This window comes from Carcharodon carcharias, chromosome 1 (assembly GCF_017639515.1).
Source record: "Carcharodon carcharias isolate sCarCar2 chromosome 1, sCarCar2.pri, whole genome shotgun sequence".
NCBI classification, from domain to species: Eukaryota; Metazoa; Chordata; class Chondrichthyes; order Lamniformes; family Lamnidae; genus Carcharodon; species Carcharodon carcharias.
The window spans coordinates 61,894,475-61,908,070 of NC_054467.1; the positions used below are offsets into that span (position 1 = coordinate 61,894,475).

The following is a 13,596-nucleotide window of genomic DNA, read 5'->3' on the forward strand; positions in this document are numbered from 1 at the left end:
ATGGAGGGAACAGAATTCTTAAAGTGCATTCAGGAGAACTCTTTTTGGCCAATATGTAGCAAGTCCAAGAGAGTGCAGTTCTGGACTTAGTTTTAGGAAATGAAGCTGGGCAGTGGAAGGAGTGGCAGTGAGGCAGCATATTGGTGGTAGTGATTTTAATTCAGTTAGTTTTAACATAATTATGGAAAAGGACAAAGATAGAAAAAGAGTTAAAGATCTAAGTTGGGGTAAGGCCAATCTTACTAAAACTGAGAAGTGATTTAGCAAAAGTGGATTGGAGGAAACATCATCTTAGTTAAAACGTGCCATGGAAGTGCACCTGAAGTGCTGTAACCTGCAGGGCAAAGGACCAAATGCTGGCAAGTAGGATTAGGCTGGGTGGCTCGTTTTTTTGGCCTCTGCAGGCACGAGGAACCAAGTGGCCTCCTTCTGTACCGTAAACTTTCTATGGTTCTATGATTCTATTCATTCTCTGGATGTTGGCTTCATGGGCAAGGTAAGTGGGGGCCTGGCCTATTTTGACTCCTAAAAAAGTGTGTACTTTGAATATATCTGGCAATGCACAAGTAGAAAGTAAGGGGTTGAAATTCTTTGGTCCCAGCTTGCTGACAGAGCGGGTGCCGGTGAATTCAGTTCCTGACCCCACCTTAGCATCTGGGAGCAGAGGAAAGTAATTTAAATTGCATGCTTGTGACAGATGACCACACCCACCAAGTTGGATGCAAACCAGGTTGAGTGCACAGGTGAATAAAGGCACTGTCAAGCTGTTCTTTGGTAACTGGTGCCATAGTGAGATCTAGAAAGTTTTAAATGAGTTCTTTTTAAGGGGGCTAATATTACAAATGAGTCTGCTGCTCAAAAAGATCTCTTCACCAGGTTCATCCTGATGTAAAGAAGTCAGAGCCAAAAATTGCTTGCAGCATCATTCTCTTAGGCTCTGTGATCTCCAGTCAAGGACCATGTTTGGGATTGATGGAGATTTGTCCCCTGAGGTCTCTTAAGATTGGAAATTCATAGCTTATGCTGGTGCCTGTCTTATTTGGGTACTTTCATTTCCCTGTGGCTATGCTGTACCCTATCCAAATTAAATTGGGAGTGCATCACTACCCCCACAGAAATTCAGGGTCCTCGTGTTGACAGATTATTGGGCTACAGAGGCCATTACAACCAAATTTGATCCTATCCTTGTCCATCTTCCAGGAGACATCACTGAAAAGAAATCATAAGTGGGAACCCAAGGATAATTTTTTCACTTCCACTTGCTGGGGCCAACTGTTACCCCTTTATCATCACTCTGACTGAGGTCAGTTAACTCAGTACAGTGGATAATCAAGGACACAAAACGGTGTCCTGCCACTCTACTAGGGTTTAATTTTATGATTATAGAATATTTGAGCAAGATAAATTCATTATTTGTATTTTGCAAATTTGAAATGTTTTCTCATTTTCACCTCCATGTCCCTATTGTGAAAATCATGATGGTGCACAAAGTTCAGGTTTAGCATTCTTTCATAATAATTATAATGGCCTGAATTTTCATCCTCAAGGTGGGTAGTGGGATTGGGAAAATTCCCAGTTCAGCCTGCCCTCCTTGGGAGAAAGTACCCACAAAAGTGGGATCTTCATTGTTGGAAGCTGGGGGCTGGATGCAGACTGGAGTCAGCACAGCCAAGCGAGGAAAAAGTTTGGAGGCAGCCATGGGCTGCCGGGTGCTGAGGCAGACAGTTTAAAAGGCCCGCCTTGGTGCATTGGATTTCATCCCAGTTAAAATAAAAACACAAAGGCCCTCCAGCCCTCAACCTAACTCACCCTCCAAACACATCCCATGCCTCATCCATCCCACCTCATGTTCCCCCATCCAGACCCTCAGGCCTCTCATGCTTCCTATGTCAAGCTCTGCCTTTCCACCCACCGCGCCCCCCCCCCCATTGTTTTGTTGTATGGTAGGAGTATATGCTGGATTTTGGAATTGTCTAGTCTCCCAAAAGTATGCTGTTCAGTCCATAGTCTTTTTAATCAGAACTATTTATTTATAGTAAGTACTTACATATATGGGCTTGCACATAAGGTAAGAGCTTCTGATCTCTTCAAGATCTTGATTACTATTCAATCATGTGATCTGACATTATCACATCAGCATCATGAGCTTCTGATGTTAACCCTTTACTCGACATCTCCCCACAAGTCTTTATCCTCATCATATTTACATCAGCCTTCGTCTCCCCCCAAAGTCTGACTTCAGAGGGTTAGTCTCTGAGGTGCCTTGACCAATCTCCCTGTTTTTGTTCTGATCTTTTGAGGGCGAGGATATTCCAGTTTTATTTTCAATGTATTACGGTGCTGCGGTTTCTCCTTATGATACCCTCGCCTGTCTCAACCCTGTACGATCCTGGTTGTAGAGTTTTTTCAATGATTGTACGTTCTCTCTATTGGTCTCAGGCCCATACTCTCTGTCCGGGCTTCAACACTGGTAATTCAAATGCTCTGAGTCTGTAATTAAAGTTCCGAGCCTGGTTGGTTCTCTGTTCTTCCTCACACCTTTTTACCCTCTTGTGGAGACTCGTGGTGACACTGGGTTTGAATTTTGTATGTCAGAGATGGAAGCTGTGTTCTCAATCTCCTACCCATTAGTAATTCTGATGGTGTGAAGATGGATGTTGTTTTAAAAATATTTTTGGGAATATGGTGGTATTCTGTAAAGGCTGTGTGTGTCTGTGTCCATGATTAATTAAACTGGAAAGCTTCATAGAGACAGCTCATCCATGGGAACTGAGACATGAAAGGTAAAGGTGCTAGATGCATGCATTTGTAATGAGAGGCTATGATGAAGTAAATAGGTTGGGTTTTAAAATTTCCATCAGATGATAGGTAAGGACTTAACTTCTCAGCTGTTAAATTTCAAAGGGAGTTTAAGGGACTTTTGGAGCTTATAAAGGTTTCATAAGTAAATAAGAAAGATTATTCAATTTTATTTGACCAGAAAGTGGAGGCAATAGGGAAGACATGAAATATTAAAGTTGAGTTCGAAGAGGTGCTTAGGGCAATGGAGTCTAGGATGAAAAGAAAAAAAGATACTTAAAAAGATATTTAGTTGAGTTGTAGGTGGCTGTGTGGGGAGATATCCTGAAACCAGCTCTGTGCTGAGAAAAGTTGTGAATTTGAAGCAGCCATCCAGTTTCAAGCCAGAAAATTCATGTTTTCAGAAAGCAGTTTGTTTCTGAACTTTCTTCAGATTTCCACAGCAGAGTGGAAGAGAGTGAGAAGTCGAAGGGTCATGAGGACTCGAAACGTCAACTCTTTTCTTCTCCGCCGATGCTGCCAGACCTGCTGAGTTTTTCCAGGTAATTCTGTTTTTGTTGAGAAGTTGTTTGCTATACTTCATTAAAGTAGCAGCAGTTTTTGCCTTGGGTAATATTACTGGATTTTTTATGGTTAAAAATCTATAAGGGAGCTATTGCCAAGTAGTTTACTTGCTCAGATGTTCTGACCAAGTGGGTTTTTGGGGGAATGTTTTGTAAGACTGTTTCAACTTTGTGATTTTAATCTTGTGTGTTTAAGATTTTTTTTCTCTTATTAATAAATTTTTCATTTTAAAATCCTAGAAGTGTTACTGGGATTCTATGCTTCTGGGATCAGTAGTTTTCCCCTCATTTTCAAAATACAAAACAAAAAAAAGTTATGATCAGTAAGACTAGTTTCCCTCTGCAATTTGGCTTGCTCAGCAAAAAGCATCAGCTGCAGTCGTAACAGATGGTGAGAAACCATTCAGTAGTGTGGTGAGGATTAGTAACTCAGAAGAGCTAGATGAAGATCTTTGCTTTTCTTTGATAACTCCTTAATGGTTTGTATCCCTCTCTCTCAGCCTCTTCATTTGCTTGAGGTAAACTGATTAAATGAACAAAGCCATTTTCATTCGCAAAATTTTGGAATTGCTCATTTGTGAATTGTGTCCCATTGCCTGACCTACAATGCCCAGAATGCCATGTCTTAAAAAAATTCTCTTGAATGACTATTTCTACCATGATATTATGCAATCAGTTTACTTCATTCCACTGTGAATAATAACCAATAACAATAAGGAAGGTTTTCCCCTTAGGGTCAAGTAAGTCCATTCCCGTGGTGCTCCCACAGCTTTGATGGAAAAGAAGGTAATAGTGGTTCTTTTTGTTGGCTATTTATGGCACAAGTAGTACAGTTAGAAATCATTTCTTCCTGTGACATTTACTGCTTAGGAGGTCAAGGGCATGGGAACACCACTATCTGCAAGTTCCCCTCCAAGTTAAACTCCATCTTGATTTGGAACTATATCATCGTTCCTTCACTGTCACTTGGTCAAAATCCAGGAACTGCCTTCCTAACAGCACTGTAGGTATTCCTACAATACATGGACTACAGCAGTTCAAGGAGGCAGCTCATTGCCACCTTCTCAAGGGCAATTAGGGGTGGGCAATAAATGCTGGCCTAGCCAGTGATGCCCACATCGCACGAATCAATGAAAAATAAATAAAAGTGTCAATCCTCCTTAAAGCATCAATAACAAATACCACAAACGCTTGAAACCATTTAATCTTGTGTAAATAAATATTGTGAAATTGACAGCAGCGATCAGAGAGCCTGAGCTGTCAATTAAGCAATGTTTTCCTTGGGGTACTGATGTTTCAACCAGAGTAATGAATATCTGGGTTCTCAGCCAAGTCCTTATACTACCCTCTAAATGAAATTACTTTCTCAGCACAATAGAAAGTTATGAATGACTTACTTCTTTAAAACTGTTTTGTTTTACATATCCTACTGTCACTATAGAGTTCATTGATTTTATACAGTGCATAGTGGGTCATTAGGCATGGAAGTGCCATAGCTTGGCATTGGGATATTAGGAGCCATGGGGGGAGGGATGGTGAGTGGAAGTACCATAACTTGGCAGTGGAAGTCTGAAGGGCAGACCTGGACCTAGGAAGCATAAGGGGCCATAAGTCACAGAATCTCAGAATTGTTATGGTGCAGAAGAGGCCATTCGGCCCATCGTGCATGCACCAGCTCTCTGAGCATTTTAGCTTAGACCTTGTACAGGTCCATCTCCCCCAGAGCCAGTCCCAGTGTCCCAGGAATCTAAAGCCCTCACTCCTACACCATCTTTTCAGCCACACATTCATCTGTCTTATCTTCCTATTTCTGTACTCACTTGCACATGGCACTGGGAGTCATCCGGAGATTACTACTTTAGAGGTCCTGCTTGCTAATTTTCTTCCTAGCTCTCTAAATTCCGACTGCAGGACCACATCCCCCTTCCTACCTATGTCGTTAATACCAATGTGGGCTACGACCTCTGGATGTTCGCCCTCCCCCACAAGAATGTCCTGCAGCCGTTCTGTGACATCCTTTACCCTAGCACCAGGGAGGCAACAAACCATCCTGGGGTCACATTAACGGCTGCAGAGAAGCCTGTCTGCTCCCCTAACTAAATAATCCCTTATCAGTACTGCCCTTCCACTCTTCTTCTTCCCCCACTGTACCGCAGGGCCACCCATGGTACTATGGGCTTGGCTCTTGCTGCACTCACCGCTATCCAGAATGGAAAACTGGTTAGTGAGCGGGACCTCTGGGGACTCCTGAATTCTCTGCCTGTTTCTTTTGGACTGCCTGGCGGTCACCCATTCCCTATCTGCCTGCTTGCCCCTAACTTGTGGTGTGACCACCTCTCTAAATGGGCTAACCACATAGTTCCCTGCCTCATGGATGCACCTGAGTGACCCCAACCGCTGCTCAAGCTCTGAATTGCGGAGCTCAAGCTTGTGCAGCTGATGACACTTCCTGTACACGGGCTCATCTGGGTCATGAGAAGTGTCCACAACTTCCCACATGCCACAGGGCAGGCATTCCACTTGGCTGAGCTATCCTGCCATGCCTTAACCTTAAACATTTTAATCACTTTTTTACTTAAACTTTAGCTACTTTTACTTACTTTAATCTTACTCTTATACTATTAACTATAAACTGGAGATTAGTATAATGTAGAAATTCTTCGCCCTTACTCACAAATCAGCTCCCTCTCCTGTGCTTGTAAATTCTTACTTTAAGTGCGTTTGTTTAGAAATTTACATTTCTATACTCGTACTGTTTTCAATTCCGTCTCTCCACTCGTGCTGCTTTATCTCCTGAATTCCTGCTGTTTTATCCCCTGTACTCTCACTGTTTTATCTCCTGAACTCTCGCAGTTTTATCTCCTGAACTCTCGCAGTTTTATCTCCTGAACTCTCGCAGTTTTATCTCCTGAACTCTCGCTGTTTTATCTCCTGAACTCTCGCTGTTTTATCCCTTGAACTCTCACTGTTTTATCCCTTGAACTCTTGCTGTTTTATCTCCTGAACTCTTGCTGTTTTATCTCCTGAACTCTCGCTGTTTCATCCCTTGAACTCTCGCTGTTTTATCCCTTGAACTCTCGCTGTTTTATCTCCTGAACTCTCGCTGTTTTATCTCCTGAACTCTCGCTGTTTTATCTCCTGAACTCTCGCTGTTTTATCTCCTGAACTCTCGCTGTTTTATCCCTTGAACTCTCGCTGTTTTATCCCTTGAACTCTCGCTGTTTTATCTCCTGAACTCTCACTGTTTTATCTCCTGAACTCTCGCTGTTTTATCCCTTGAACTCTCGCTGTTTTATCCCTTGAACTCTTGCTATTTTATCTCTTGAACTCTCACTGTTTTATCCCTGAACTCTCACTGTTTTATCCAAGTAGAAAATGATTTTAGGTGGCCCTAAATAATAAACCTTACCAAAAGTACAGTTGCTATTTTATTCTAAACCTTATGAATAGAATAAACCTTAAAATCTTACTAGATGCTTACCAGATACTCACCAGCTAGCTTTTTCTCCAACCAATCAAATTACTTCTTTCCTGTGATGTCACAATTTTTTTTTCACTCTCCTTTCGAACTCAGTGCAGGCTGATTCCAAGCAGCTGACATATCCACCTTTCCAACCGCTCTTCCCCCAGGTCTGCCTCTCTGACTGCTCTTCCCCAAGGTGATAGACGTAGGCCGCGCTCCCCGGGTTGTATTTATTCTCCCCCCCCCCCCCCCCCCCCCCCCGTACCTTGTATCTCCCGCAGGTCCGCCCCTCCAACTGCTCTTCCTGAAGATGTAACGTAGGCTGCGCTCCCTGACTGTATTTATTCTCTCCCCACTCCGTATATCTCCCGAAGGTCTGGATCTCTGACTGCTCTTCCCGAACATGTGTGATGGGTGGAAAGGCAGTGCTTAGTATAGGGGACGGGTAGAAGGGCACAGCTTGGCATGGAAGGTATAAAGGACCAGAGTGGTGGATGAAGGGCAATAGGGGGTGGGTGGAAGGGCAGAGCTTGGAATGGGAGGCATGAGGAGGACCTTTTGAATGTAGCTTTTAAAAGGTCCCCTCACGCAGTCTAGGGTTCATGATTCCTCTGAGAGGCCGAGATTCACGACTCTTTAAAAAGCTGGCCCAACTCAATGAAAATTGCAGAGGAGTGGGACATGCCTATCTCTACAGCGGAGCTAGCCAGATCAGGAGTGCCAGGTGCAGGCTTTTAACAGGATCCAGCCCTTACCCTTTAAAGACAATCCCAAAAATCAGACAGCCTGGAAATGGTGTTGGGAACCTAGGAATCGGGACCCACTGCCATTTTTAAGGGGTTCCCGTGTCATCCCCAAAGGTGAAAATCAGTCTTATATCTCCTCTGTGGTTATGGTTGTAAATCCTCAGTGTACAATCAAGAGGGAACTAAATTCATGTTAAGGTAGTGTAAGGAACATATCTTTTTATTCCTGTTGGACTGTTGTAAAGAACATATATTTTTATTTTCTGTTGGACTGGGAATTAAAATTATCATGAGATATATATACAATGTTGTAGTCCTGGAATAGAGTGTGCCATGAAAGACAGGATGGTGCTGGAATGGAGTCCTGGACCAAGAGAGCTGCCTGGCAACAATGTTTTAATTGGCTCCTGACCAGGTTTTGTGTGAGAGCGGTACAGAGAAAAGCTTCAAGCCTGAAAGGTACAAGACCTAAAACCTCTTTCTCCTGCATGTGGAAGATTCCAGTAATTTCACAATAGTAGCTAGCTGGCTTTTTCTTCTCATATCTCTCTAACCCACACTCTCTGAAAATCCCCGTCAAGAAGCAAAGGGGAAATTCACTGTTAGAGACATTGAAAGGCAAGCTCTCAGCCAGTGAACTAAATACTGAAAGTGCTCGAAGACCACCTCATGTCATCAACAAGAACTAAAAGGAATTTGGAAGACATCAATCAAAATCAACCCATCGAATCCTGTATTCCAGAATTGGTGCCACTGAACTCTTTTATCCCACCCTTAAAATTCCTGTTTTATGTGTCTTATGTGCCTTGTTTGTGTGCGTATAGGGATTTAAGAAGGGGTAGATTTTAGATTATAGAGTTAAAAATTAGTTCATATTTCTTTTGCCACAGTTGGCCCAACAGTTTGTTCAATAAACCAGTTATTTACGAATTAAGTTTACAAACCTGGTGCTCGTATTCTGTTAACCTAAATTAAACAGTTAGGTAGAAGTGGGGAAATTTGGTGGTTTGATCAAACTTTGTCACAGCTCGGGGAACAGTGGGACTTAATATTACACCCCATTACTATCCCCAGTGAGTCGTGACAGTAGGTCACTGGATTTTGCTCAGTTTCTTGAATTACTTGAGACATCTGTTTAATTAGACTACTTTCGTAAGTTATCTGTAACACTTGATAATTAAAATAAAAATTATGTTTTAATCATCTGGATTATACAAAAGCGACGGTAAATGAAAAGTTTTCTGTTACTACAAATAATGTATTATTTTATTTCCAGAATCCTTTAGTAATCAATTCCACAGACATTTTAACTATTGTTTAAAAATTGCACAAAAAATTGTGCCTTACTCTGGTGGATGGGGTCTGTGTAGTCTGGTTGGGGAGTTCAGCTGGACCTGGCTCTGTGTTGGTTCATCCAGCTGTTTTTTTCCGTATTCTGCTGAATAAGTGGTAACACATCTTAACTGATTCTCATGTTCTGCAGTCCAGGCAGTGCTTGCTTTCAGTCTGATTTTGTCAAACTCCTCAGGATCTAAAAGTCTGAAAGGCATTTGAAAGTACGCAATTTCCACTTGAGCAGAACATTTCTTCAAATGGTGAATTGGAAGGTGATAAGAAACCGACAATGGAGAATTTTTTGCCATCTTAATAATTATTGATGAACAAATGTGTGTTTTGTAAGAGTACAGCTTTGTTTTTAGAGATTTAGAAACAACCCCTGCCTTCAAGGTGAACCTGAACAGAGCTGACTATCACAATGTAGCACTGAGTTGCGACTAGCTTTGTTGATATCTTTTGCTAAGCAACGAGGCTGGTGGACCAGCAGCAGGTGTCTCCCACAATCTGGATGACTCATAATCTGCTACAAGTACTGGCAGACAACAACAATTCATGTTTTGATGGCGCCTTTAACATAATATGTCCTAAGGTGCTCCACAGGAACATTATAAAACAAAAATGACACCGAGCCACATTAGGAAATATTGGGTTAGAAGCAAAAACATTGGGCAAGAACATGAAATGACACAACAGGAGATGAAAAAGACTTGCAGAAAATCATTCCTTAAGAATCACTCCAAATAGACCACAACTGGGGCACTGCATTCAGTTCTAGGCAGTGTAACTCAGGAAGGGATATACTGGCCTTGAGGAGGGGAATGCAGTAGAGTACAGATTCATCAAAATTATACTGGGGTTAGAATGATTAAATTATGAGAATAACTTGCATAGACTAGGTTTGTATTCCTTGAGTATAGAATAACTAAATGATCTAATTGAGGCATTTAAAATAACTTGATAGGGTAGATAGAGGGAATTATTTCCTCTGGAGAGTTGAGAATAAGAGGCTTAACCTTTGAGCTTGGATGTTCAGGGTCATGTCAGAGATCACTTTTTCACAGAAAAGTTGGTAGAAATCTGAAACTCCCTCTACAATTGAGGTTGGGTCTATTAAAAATATTGGGCCATAACTTGCAAGCTCAAGGGAATTGTATTGAGGGATACCCCACAGATGCACTGGGAAATCCCCTTTGGAAGTGCCCAGGTAAGGGCTGCAGGGCAATTGGCCAGAAGTGCAAACATCCCCTGGGCAATTGCCCAGCACTGGGAAATACCCGAAAATACGACTTAAATCACAAATTTCAGTTGGTTCCAACTGGGTTACACCAATAGTTAGGTCTTTCCTCGCTTCCCCCATGGGACTCCCCATACCCCCCTGACACCCCAAGGATCTCCCACCACCCCCACTGACTAACTGCGCCCCCCTCAGGCGTCCCCCCCAACCCCCATGGGACTACACACTCCCAACAGAAATGCCCTGACCCACAGGATTCCCCCCACACCACCCGGCCTCTTTCTCCCCGACCCCGCCAGGCCCGGCTCTTAGCCACCCGCGCCCCCCCACCCGAGGCCTGACGCCCACCCCCAAATGCCTGGCCCACCCCAACCCACCTACCTTCTCCCTGGCCTGTCAAGGGCCTTTAAACTTCACTGGACCATGAACTTACTTGCTTCACAGCAACTCGTGCCATAAAAAGGGGGTGTGACTTTGACAGAGTTGCACTCAGCACGCTAGGTCCTGGGGATGCACTGCACTACCTAGATCTTGCCTGGCCTGAGGTGATTGAATGGCAGAGCAGACTCGATGGACCGAATGGCCCAATTTCTGCTCCTATGTCTTATGGTCTTATATAAGGCAGGGTGAGACAAGATTTCGGGTAAGAAACTGGGATCAGAGTGGCAATCCGAGGGAGTTTAGGCCCATCAAAATTGAAACTGCTAGATTTTTATTAGGCAAGGGTGTTAGAGTGTTTTAAGATTAATTAAATGATCAATCTATCCCAGCATCCTTTTCCTTAAGTAAGTTGTTGTAGCAACAGTGGAGTAAAGTGGAAATCTTAAATGTATCCCTATGTACAAATAACAGTTTGGAAATGCAAGGACGCAGACTGATAAACAATCAGGTCGAGAAAATAGCTCTTAAGAAACTAGTTGCCAAGATATCATTTACCACTGTTTAAGATTAAGATTGGCCTATGCACTTACTAAAAATGAAGCTTATGAAACAGTGGCAAATGCTGAAAAGATTATAAGTAGGATAAAAAATAATAATTAAGCATACACCCTCGGTAATATGCAGGCACAGAACAAGACTGTATTATAGTATAGGAATAAAAGCTGTTTTCCCTTTAAGATGATCAGAAGCCATACAGCCACATGGATGACTTGGATCCTAAAGCTGGTCACTCCATGCCTTAGAAACACAGGCTGTGTGATTTTATTGGGAGGTCAAAACATTCTCAAGGTAGTTGGAGCTTGGAAACCCAGTTATATTATTGAGAAAGAATTTTGTTATTTAATATATTCAATCAATGTAAACATCCTCTCAAGGTAGTCACACCCAGTGAGCATATTGTACAATTTGCATGTCATTCTGTCATTTAATGTAACATTGCAGAGCTGTTATAAGAAATGTATTATTGTTGTTAGTTAATAAAAATTATAATGAACACATTTACATGAATCATTGTTGCTAGATTAATAATGCCTCATTGTAATGGAAACCACCAAGGAAATCTACTAACATTGGCATTCCTGGGTGGGGTCAAGATAAAAGTTTGGAAATAACAGGTGTTAATAGATTGAAGGATTTCTGACCAGGGATATGTACAGATGTAATCCCTGAAAATGGGGATTTTGCTTGTGACCAATTTATAGGCGGTAACCAACCCCAGGAGCACTATGGGTGTACCTAAACCACATGGACTGCAGCGGTTTAAGAAGGCACCTCACCCACCACCACCTTCTCAAGGACAACTAGGGATAGGCAATAAATGCTGGCCCAACCAGCGAAGCCCACATCTCATGAATGAATAAAAAAATAGGTTGAACAAAAATGGGACAGCTAGAGGTGGTGTTTAAATTAAGCAGAGAGCAATCACAGCCAAAACCTGAAAATTCAATTAGATCAAAACACCCAAACAGATAGTGATTGTTTAATTGGGTTTTCAACTTTTTGATGCACAAAAAAAAACAAAGAAAACAGTCATGTCAGTAGATTATCTTCACCTGAAGGTGCAAGAAAATTAACATGTAAAAGCACGAACGTTGAGGAGGAGAATTAACCTGGATGGGAGTATGAAACTGTGTGTTTGTATGTCTGGAAGTTTCTGGGCATGCTGCTGCAGAAATGGTGGGTAGCGGCAGGGAATGGGGCCTGATGGAAAGTGATCCCGGAGTGTTTACAGAGCTGATCAAGGGCTTCGGGTGCAAATGTGTTCAGGTAGAAGAAATATGGAGCCTAGAACCAGAACACTTTGATAAGTTAAAACCAATTCATAGCCTTATCTTCCTATTCAAGTGGCAGCCAGGAGAAGAACCAGCAGGGTCCACTGTCCAAGATTCAAGACTTGAGAAGATCTTCTTTGCTAAACAGGTTATCCATAATGCCTGTGCCACCCAAGCCATTATTAATGTGTTACTGAACTGTACCCATCCAGATATAGAACTAAGGGAAGCTCTTGGAGAATTTATAGAATTTTCACAAAGTTTTGATGCTGCTATGAAAGGCTTGGCATTGTGCAACTCAGAAGTCATTCGACAAGTTTACAATGGCTTTGCCAGGCAAGAGGTGTTTCAGTTTGATGCCAAGACTGCAGGAAAGGAAGAAGATGCATTCCATTTTGTCAGTTACTTTCCTGTCCATGGAAGATTATATGAAAACTAGATGGATTAAGAGAAGGACCGATTGACTTGGGGACATTCAATCAAGATGACTGGGTCTGTGCAAAGCGACACCAGTCATAGAGAAGCAGATACAAAAGTACAGTGAGAGATAAGGTTTAACCTTATGGCAATCGTGTCAGACTGGAATATGATATATGAAAAGAAGATTAGAGACCTACAGAGACAGCTGTTTGAGGAAGAACCCGTGGATACGGATCAGGGCAACAGTATCATAACCTCGATTCAGTCAGCTAAATATCAGATGCTGACTGAAGAAGAAAATCATAAATTAAATTTGATATAAGATTGAAAATGTCAGACAAAAACACAACTATTTGTCCTTTATCATGAAACTTATGACGACTCTGGCAGAGCACTAGTAGTTAATGCTAATAGAATAGGCTAAAGAAAAATAGAACAGCAATAAAGCTCAAGAAGCCAAATAAAACTCCCACCTATAACTTTGTGACCATTTGCTTCTGATGATTCTGTTTTAAAAGTGAAATCTGGCTGATAACCAGTGGACTTTTCAGATAGTTAATGAGTACAAAGCACTCTCATTTGTAATTATATGTCACATACAAGACTGTTAAATGTTTTCTATTTGCATCACGTACATGCATCATGTACCATGTTTAATATGAAAGAATTGTTTTTAAATATATCTTTTTCTTCCCTTAAAAGTTGTTCAAGTGCTGCCAACACTTTACAATCCAATTTCAAAAGATTTCTCTGTCCTGTGTTGAGTAATGAAATTGACTAGGTGCGTGATAAGGTATTAAATGCTAAATAAAAATTATTT

The 13,596-nt window shown here is 41.9% G+C and overlaps 1 pseudogene; it reads left to right on the plus strand.

Moving 5' to 3' along the window:
* Window positions 1-12,258: 12,258 nt before the first annotated feature.
* LOC121283088 lies at window positions 12,259-13,195 on the plus strand (annotated as a pseudogene).
* The last annotated feature ends 401 nt before the right edge of the window (window positions 13,196-13,596 follow it).